Below are 10,160 nucleotides of genomic sequence, written 5' to 3'. Positions count from 1 at the left end.
ACAAATAGACATAAGCACACCCATGTTCGCTGCATTATTCACAATAGCAAAAAGATGGAAACAACCTAAGTGCCCATCAACAGATGAATGGATAAACAAATTATGATACATACAATACAATGATAAAGAACAATGATGAATCCTAGAAATGTCTCACAACATGGATGAATCTGAAGGGCATTATGCTGAGTGAAATAACTCAATCACAAAAGGACAAACATTGTATGGAGACCACTATTATAAAAACTCAAGAAAAGGTTTATACACAGAAAGAAACCATCTTTGATGGGAGGGGAAAGATGGGGGGGTGAGGAAATCATTAATTAGAGAGTTGCTAAGTGGTAATTAAGGTGAAGGGATAGACAGTACACAGTATAGGTGAAGTCAGCACAATTTGACAAGGCAAAGTTATAGAAGCTTCATGGACACATCCAAACTCCCTGAGGGACCAAGTTACTGGGGCTGAGAACTAGGGACCATGGTCTTGGGAGGTATCTAGCTCAATTGGCATAACAAAGTTCATAAAGAAAATGTTCTACATTCTACTTTGGTAAGTAGCATCTGGGGTCTTAAAAGCTTGTGAGCAGCCATCTAAGATACATCTACTGGTCCCATCCCGTCCAGAGCAAAGGAGAATGAAGAAAACCAAAGACACAAGGGAAATATCAGTCCAAAGGACTAATGGGCCACAAGTAGCACAGCCTCCACCAGCCTGAGCCCAGCACAACTAACTAGATGGTGCCCGGCTACCACTACTGACCACTCTGACAGGGATCACAATACAGGGTCCCAGACAGAGCGGGAGAAAAATGTAGAACAACATGCAAATTCACAAAACAAACAAACAAGCAAAAAAGACAAGCCTTACTGATCTGACAACAGACTGGAGGAAGCCCGAGACTATGGCCCCCGACACCCTTTTAACTCAGAACTGAAGTCACTCCCGAAGTTCACCCTCAGTCAAAGATTAGACAGGCCTCGAAAACAAACAATAACACACGTGAAGAACGTGTTTCTTAGTTCAATCAAGTACACAAGACCAAATGGGCACACCTGCCCAAAAGCAAAGACGAGAAGGCAGGAAAATGGGATGAAAGGAAACGGGAAACCCAGGGTGGAGAAGGGGAGGGTGTTGACACAACATGGGGATTGCAACTAATGTCACAAAACAATTTGTGTATTAAATGTTGAATGAGAAACTAGTTTGCTCTATAAACTTTCACCTAGATCAAAAAAAAAAGATTACATCCAAGAAAAAAAAAAAAGAAGTCAGAAGGATCATGAAAACGTCACCCTCTGGGAGTTTGCAGAAATCACAGAGATGGTGTGGACTTTCCAAAGATGCAGATTTGGGGGGTTCAAACAATCTTACCTATATTTTACAGGGCAGGCAGCCTCAAGCCAGGTGTTTTGCACATGAATTTAAAAAAAATTTTTTTAATGTAATTCTATTTTAAATACATTCAAGGGAGTTGACATTCAAAGAAAAAAATTTTTTTTTTAAATAAAGGCATAATTAGTGCTCAGATGCCTTTGATCTGACCCTGGACCTTGACGGAGATGCTTTGCTTAAATGGGTGGGCTCAAACCTCCAACCTTTCAGTTAGCAGCAGAGCACTTCAACTTTTGCACCACCAGGGCTCCTTTCTGGCACTCTGGTCCCCAGCAATTCCTGGGTGAAGTCTGCAGAGCTGGGGGTGGGAGAAATTTATTCCAGCTGGGAGCACATCTCAATCCGCATCTGCTCCAGGCAGCCCATTAGGCCTCAGGAGCCCTCCCTCCACCTATTAAAGCCCTGCAGTCCCCTCTCCAAGTCCTTGTGCGTCCTGTGTACTGTCAATTCGGGACTCCACTAGACTTGGTCTTGCGTCATCTGAGCCCTTCCTATGAGCCCGCCTGCTCCCCTGGTTAGATTGCTACTCCTGCCAGGCACAGACAGGTCTACTGATTCTCAAGTAAGCTAAAAAACCAGTTGCCATCAAATGGACTCTGACTCACGGTTACCCCATGTGTGTCAGAGTAGAACTGTGCTCCATAGGTTTTTCAAAGGTTGATTTTTTGGAAGTAGATCACCAGGCCTTTCTTCCTAGGTGCTTCTGGGTGGACCTAAATCTCCAACCTTTTGGGTTACAGTCAAGTGCTATTAACCATTTGCACCATCCAAGGACTCCAATTCTCAGGTATCACCCAACAAAGCCCAAAGATGTGCCCAGGGTGGTCCTGCATGCCTCACAATCCCTGACCACCTCCTCACACTGGGCTGTGCTGCATCCAAAAAAAACCAGACTCATTACCGTCGAGTTGATTCCGACTCATAACAACCCTATAGGGCAGAGCAGAACTTCCCCATAGTGTTCTCAAGGTGATGCTGGCGGATTCGAACTGCCGCAGCCAAGCTCTTAACCACTGTGCCACCAGGGCTCCGTGCTGCATCAGGTCCCCAAAAAAAACACACACAGGGACACAGCCAAGGAGTCTTTGCAAGATGAACCTGTTAACTGATTTTAATTGGGTGGAAATTGAGGGCCTTTCAAACACAGTGAGAGATACAAAGTACCCTGATGATGTTTTTAGGCATAACTTATAAGTAACCTTTGCAGTCACTGCTAGGGAAAGCCACACACAAGCCAGCATTATACTGCCCGAGCTTGTATCAACTACTGCTCCTGGGACAGGGTGCCAGGAACAAAATCTGCATAAAAACAAGATGACAACTGTGGCCTCCCTTCCCCCGACTCTCTTTGAATGGCTTATTGAGGGTAAAGAGGAAATTATCAGAGCAAGAGCGGTGCTTTTTAAGAACAGTGCCAGCCTGCATTTCTCCCCATCCCTGGCAAGGGCCTGAACACGCCATTGTCGGGCTCCAGTTTCTCTCCAGCGGGAAAGGCCTCTGCAGAGCACAGGGCAGTCTGACCTGGATCTTGGGAGAGGACAGCTGGGGAGAGATGGGGCTGAGGGACAGATGAAGGCCACTGCCCAAGGCCACCTTGTATTCACACCCAAGAGGCCACTCAGCCATGAGTTGGTGCCACCAGCCCCTGAGGGTCTGAGAAGATGGACTCCTCTGGCTGCCTGCCTTCAGGGGAGCCCAAGGCAGTCCCTTCGCCCCCCACCTCTAGAATCTGACCTCAGGCCTGGGCTGGAGCCACCGCAGGCCCAGGGCCATGCCAACCCTCATTGGCTGTCCTAGCTTTATTTTGGGAGGAGGGTGGCAGGAGAGTGACTGTAAACTGTACCATGGACAACCCATCTTACAGCCACAGATACAAAAGTATTTTACACACACATTTGTATGTACATATGCATATGGACATATATGTATTTCACAGATCAAAAAATATGGCTTTGAAGAAGAGGTATAGCTTTCTGAAGGGCTGTCCATGGTCTGGTAAGGGAACCCACAAGCCACCAAGCCCCTCCTGCCTCCCTAAGATGTGTGTACAGAGTGTGGGAGCCCCAGGGAGGACCAGCTGCCCCACAAAATGACCTTGGGCTCAGAAGCCAGCCAGAGTGAAGGCCAAGGGTCCTGCTGGAGATAAGGTGCAGAGAGGGCCTGGCTCCCGGGCGGGCTGGCAGGACCCCACTAGCCTCCTCCTAAACGGCCACAGCACCAGAGGACTGGCATTGCTGGACCTGACACCCACCCCCTCCACACTTCCACTGGGCTCAGGCCTATGGTCTTGGGTGCCTGCCAGGTACAACTGCCTCCCCTCTGGTCCCATGAGGTACAGCCACCCAATGCTACTGGCTCTGGGTGCCCTGGGCGTGGGTCCCCAGAGAGGACTGAGTATCAAACAGGGTCCTCCACTCAGGCATTGGGTGGGCGGGAGGACTGGACCAGCCTCCAGATCAGCCTGACAACCTCACAGGAAGAAAGCAGAAGCCATTCAGGGGGCTAGAGCAGGACAATGGTCTCCTCCCTCCCACATCCCTCCCACCTTGTGGAAGCTTAAGCACCTAATGTCAGAGGCTCCACCACCAATCACCTGTACCTGGAAGCTCCACTGTAATCTTTCTGGGCCCCAGTGAAGTGGAGATGCTACAGTCTGCTCTATCCACCTCATAGTAATACAGTGAGGTCCAATGAGACAATGGTGCTGAAGGTGTTAGAAAGTAGAAGTGTTCACCTGTGGGGGAAGAAGTCATTCTTCAATTCACAAAGGAGGCCAGGCCTGAGTCACAGTAGAGCCAACCCCAGCTGAAATCCTGGTCCCCTCCCCCTAGGTGTAATAAGAACACAGCAGATGGAAGCAGAGGTGCAGATGGAGGTTGCCCCAGCCACCACTGGAAGCTCCCCTGTAAGATGGGAATTGGAAGAGGCTCATATTCCCTCCTCCTGCCCTCTTTTCCTGGGGGAGGAATAGCAGGAGAGGATTGCCAATGTCAGAGGAAAAACCTAAGTCCAAAAGAGTGAGTACCCATCTCATCCATCCTCCATCATCACATAATGAGCTTTTCAACCAAGTGAACATCAAGATGACTGAGGTCTAGTCTTTTAAGCACCAAGACTTTTATAAATGTGTTTTAAGTGCCTTTGGATTGAAATAATTCTAGAATGGATAAGATGCTTCCCTATCTCCTTAAACACAGTATCCTGAATATTGTTTAAACTTTTGGGTACCTCTGTGTGGTTGTGGGCATAGCAGAATGAACTGAGCTGAAATGCTTTGCTACCCTCAGCACTATTAAGAAAGAGAGGGCCATTTGCCTCCCACTAACTGACCTCAGAGGAGCTCTTGTGGCACAATGGTTAAGTGTTCAGCTGCTAACTTAAAGGTTGGCACTTCAAACACACCCAGTGGCTCCCCAGGAGAGAGCCCCAGTGATCTGCTTCTGTAAGTCACAGCCTGTCACATGGGGTCACTGTCAGTCAGAATCGACTCAACAGCACCCAACAACAACTGACCTCAGAACATTTAGCCTTTCCTGAGATACAGTAGCTGCCTCCACCCCCATCCAAGGTTTAGATTCCCAAAGTTTCAGTTACCCGAGGTCAACCATGCTTTGAAAATGTTATATAATATGTAGTATTCATTCACATAACTTTTATTACAGTATATTGTTATAATTGTTCTATTTTATTATTAGTTATTGTTAATCTCTTACTGTAACTAATTTATAAATTAAACTTTATCATAGGTACGTATGTATAGGACAAATCACAGTATATATAGGGTTCGGTTACTATCCACTGTTTCAGGCATCCACAGGAGATCTTAGAACGTATCCCCTGTGGATACAGTTTTGTTCTTTTTGATGCCATCATTAATAGGCAATTCAGTCCCTGGGTGGTGAAAACAGTTAATGCACTCGGCCGATAACTGAAAAGTTAGAGGTCTGAGTCCACCCAGAGGCACCTTGGAAGAAAGACCTGGTGATCTGCTTCTGAAAAATCAGCTATTGAAAACCCTGTGGAGCACAGTTCTACTCTGACGCACTTGGTGTCACCATGAGTGGGAAGCTACTTCACGGCAACTGGTGATGGTGACATTAGGCTCTTAGTGGTCACTTCTTGTTATACCAGCACCTCTGACCCCTCTCCTAATGTGCTTTATTAATTATTAGAGTCCAGAACCAAGTTCACTAGAATTGAATGTAAAATCAAAATGAACACGGTGAGGGACTGCTGTTAGCAAAATGTTTGGACTTTGATGCAGAGCTATATAGCCTTTCTTTTAGAAAGTCCAAATTAATTTTCTTTCATCTGAGTCCTCGGCTGCCTGGGAAGTGAGGTATGTCTTTACTTTGTTTCAATAAAGTATTAACCATTTCCCCTTTAATAAGGCATTGAGATGTTCATGGATTCGTGTAAACTTCAGGCTGAATACAGAAGTCTGAGCTGGCACATGGGTAAAGCTCTCACTTAGAGACCTACACTGCGGAAGGGAACATCTTCAGAGGAAAGGAGCAGGAGAATTCCCTCTGGTTGGAGAAAGAAGAGATTGGGGCAAGCACTAACTAGCTGGTTTCGACTGGAGCCTTTTCCATGGGAAGGTAGAAAGGGAAGGAAGAGCGTAAGGAAATGGAGTGTGAGCCCTAACCCCCTGGAGCTAGGTCAGCCCCTGTTTCAGGGGGCTGCTTCCTCACCTCCATCTTGTGTGTCTGTTTTCCACAGGTATGATGGGGTGGGCAGAGGGCTGGGCCTGTCTGAGGGCCAGGCTTTCACTCTGGTGGGCCAGGACCTCTCTGTGCTACAGGGTGCAGAGAGGCCTCATCTAGACCACACAGGGACCCTACCTCAGTACCCATCACAAAGTGACTCTCACCTGGCCACATGCTGGTCCCAAGCTCCAGAGACACCAACCTCCTAAGCCTGGTCAGAAAATGCATCCTAATCCCAGACATGGATCAGTTGTTAATTCAGGCACATTCTGAGCCCTTCTTTAACCCTGGCAGAAGAAACCTATGTAACTTGGCTTTAAAAATATTCCATACTGTCATGACATCTTGGTACCTTTAAGAAGTCTCAGGCTTGAATCAGGTTTAGGGGGCCCCTGACCCCCATTCAGGAAAAAAATGCAGCAGAACCAGGCTAAGTTAGTTATAAGGTCAGTGGTCCCCAGCGTGTGTGGTCCCTGGAGCCGCAACAGCATCAGTCGGGAACTTAAGAAGGTTCCACCCCAGACTCACTGAATCAGAGGCTCTGGGTGGCTCCCAGGAAGCAATGAGCTCCCCAAGTGATTCTGAGGCACGCTCAAGGTTGAGCACTGCTCATCTAGAATATCAGTTCTCAACCTTGGCTGCATATTAGAATCATCTGGAATGTCTGGAAACCTCTATGCCCAGGCCATATCTCAGACCAACTGAATTAGAGTCTCCAGGGGTGAGGTCCAGGCATGAGTTTTTCAAAGCTCTTCAGATGATTCCAGTGTGCTGCCACATTGCCAAGGGATCCATTGCCTCTGCTTTAGGGCAATGATCCTCCACTACTATGCAACAAAATCATTTAAGGAGATTTTCAAAAATAAAGATATTGGGCTCTGCCCTCAGGCCAAATGAACCATATTCTCTGAGAAGGTGAAGAGCTAGCACGGGTTTTTTTTTTTTTGTTGTTGTTGTTTTTTAAAGATCCCCGGTGACTCTAATGTGTACTTGGGAATGAGAACCACTAATCTAGAGGAACTAGAACTTTTCCCCCAAAGCTGAGCAGATCATGTAGGAGAAGGAAATGAGTGATTTGGTTGCCAAGGGAACCATCTTTTGTGCCAAGAGCGAAGTCATGGTGATATGTATTTCTTTTTCTTTGGAATGAAAAAGGAAGCTTCACAGAAAAGAATATGCAGGGGTGGCAAAGCTAAAGACTTCTAAAAGATTGGTAAGGCTGTCCTCTGTCAGGACACTGGCTGGCCAGGATAGCCAAGCCCAGCTAGTGAAGTAAGACCATGTGACATTCAACAAAGGTGCCAAGATTGCCAAGAGCCAGGGACCCACCGAGGGCCCGGGGCGACTGTTCAAAGTAAAACAAAAATTCACCATTCTGTTTTATGGACGTTGAAAACAGTTAATGTCATCTGAGAGCAGCTTGTACCTAAGTGATTCTACAGTACACACTTCTGAAGTCTTTGATCATGTGGAGGCTAAAGCAGATTTTGTAAATATTATAGATTCCTGAGCCGTTAGTTTTTGTTGCTAGTTTAATCACAGTTTATATTTCATATTTACATTTATAGAAAAAGCAGACGTTGGGTTGTAAGCCAAATTCTTGTTTTCACTCTCTTCCCACTCAAGACTCTAGTCTGAATATCAAGCCAGATACTGCCACTCACCTAGCAGCAGCCTCCGACCCGCTGTCCCACACAGCACCATTTCCCAAGCGGTTATACCCTCCAGGATCACTTGGGGAGGTCACACAGGGTGGTTCCCAGGCAGAGGCAGATTATCCAATAGGCAAGGTAAGCACAGTGCTTATCTTGCTTACCAGATCATCTGTAGTGAACCATTTCACTTTTTTTCACCACGTTAAAGATTCTGCTTCTAGGTATGGCTGGCATCTGTCGCTCTCCCAACCCCACAGCACCCTCCTACAGAATCAATGCCTCTTTTCAAATTTACAATCCCTGACAGGGATGGATTATCCAGTGAGCAAAGTAAGCACGGGCTTACTTGTGCTTACTTCCTAACCCGTAGTGAACAACTTCACGTTTTTCATCATATCAAAGATGTGGCGAAACGTATGTGAAACTGTTCACTACAGATGAGGAAGTAAGCACAAGTAAGCCTGTGCTTACCTTGCTTGTTGGGTAATCTGCCCCTGTTCCCAGCCATCACCACCCACCCCCAGGCTCTGAGTTCCTAGTCCTGGGTCTTAACAAGTACTCAGTTGCTTCTGATGCAGGTAATCAGCAGTGTACCTTTTGAAAAGCACACTGCATTTTTAGGATGCCTTTTAGGTGGAGCCCTGGTGGCACAGTGGTTAAGAGCTCAGCTGCTAACCAACAGATTGGCAATGCAAATCCACCAGCCACTCCTTGGAAACCCTACAGGGCAGTTCTACTCTGTCCTATAGGGTTGCTATGAGTCAGAATCAACTTGACAGCAATAGGTTTGGTTTTTGGTTTTAGGATGTAATCAGCTTCCACAAGACCTGCTTCACTTGTCCAGACCTTGAAGAGATCACAGAAGGTGCACCCCTGGCCATTGGTGTACCCCTAACCTGGCCACACCTGATCCATGAGCCACCATCAGCTTCCTCCCAGAAGGGTGTCCAGCTAGGAGCAGCACCATTCCCTCTCCTGCAAGGAAACACTCATGAGCTCCTGGACTCCCATGGGACTCCTGGAGCAGAAATTTTGCAGAGCTCAGCATATCTGTTTCCTACTCAATAAATAAAGCATTTCCTCTAGTTTTTAAGATACTGTTGATAAGTCCCTTGTACATTCTTGTCCAGCCAGCACCTCAGCCACAGCAATACAAGATCTTGACAAATCTGTATGGTTATGAGGATGGAAGGCAAGAAAAAAGATATGGAGGGACTTCTGGCAACATGGCGCTCTAGGAAGAAGCACCACACCATCCCTTCACAGCAAAGATCCGAAAAACTAAGCCAAACAGAGAAAACAGCAATCCTGAAATCCTAAATATCAAATGAAGAGATAAAGAACTCAGCCAGGCACCAAATGGAATAAGAAACTGACAGAGAACAGAGAGCGAGGAGACATACACGGAGAGATCCCCTATCAGCTAATGCAGCACAGATCCGCCATCTTGGACTCCTATGAGAGACCAGCAAATAGGGGTTTCTTGTCTCTCTATACCTTCCTTCTCTTCCTGTCCCGTGGATACCTGGCACTGAATACCTCTACACCTCCTAGCCAGGCTGTACTTCAACACCTGGGAACAACTTCCCCAGACCTCACAGCTGCACTGGTGGGATCCCTGGGAGCTTTGCTGTTCTTTTTTCTTTCTAATTTTTATTTATTTATTCTTTTCTTTTCTTTTTTTTCTTCTTCTTCCCCTTTTTGTTTTTCTCCATTTCATAGTCTCTCATCTCTCCACACCAACAGCAAGCTCCCCTAGCACTCTTTTTTGTTTATTTGTATGTTTTTGGCTCCTGTTCCTCTCTCCTCTCTCCCATACCCATCTTAGCTCTACACATCACAATCTCTCCCCTCCACCCTGCCCCATGCGCTTAACATCACACTACCAAGCAGCATAGGCATGGCCTACTGGAAAATGCCCTGCAGACCCCGGTGGCAGTAGTAAGTGCCACAAACAACCCATCCCAGCAACTCCTCTTCAGCTAGACCTGCCCTGCTGTACCATATCTGAGTGACTGACCTGCCAATTGGAGGAGGCGAAAAGTATCGTCCCCAGAGACGAGCAAACAACAAAGAACATACAGCCCGCCTGCTCGGACATAGCCAAAGTTTAAAAAAAGGATGAAACAGACAAATCTACAATCAATAAACGAGAAAAATAACTACTGAATGCCTCAAAGACAGCAGACAATATCAAAACATTTACAAAAACAGGACATGATGGTTCCAGTAGGCATCCAAAATAAAACACCAGATGACTTTCCAGTAGAAAAAACGGCACTAGAACTACCTGATAGCGAATTCAAATCTCCAATACTCAGAATTATCCAAGAGTTGAAGCAAAAAGCAGACAAAAATGAGGAAAAAATAGACAAATTCATGGAAAAGGCAGACAAATTCATG

This window comes from Trichechus manatus, unplaced genomic scaffold, assembly GCF_000243295.1.
Source record: "Trichechus manatus latirostris isolate Lorelei unplaced genomic scaffold, TriManLat1.0 scaffold00078, whole genome shotgun sequence".
In the NCBI taxonomy this organism is placed as follows: Eukaryota; Metazoa; Chordata; class Mammalia; order Sirenia; family Trichechidae; genus Trichechus; species Trichechus manatus.
This window is presented reverse-complemented; position numbering follows the sequence as displayed.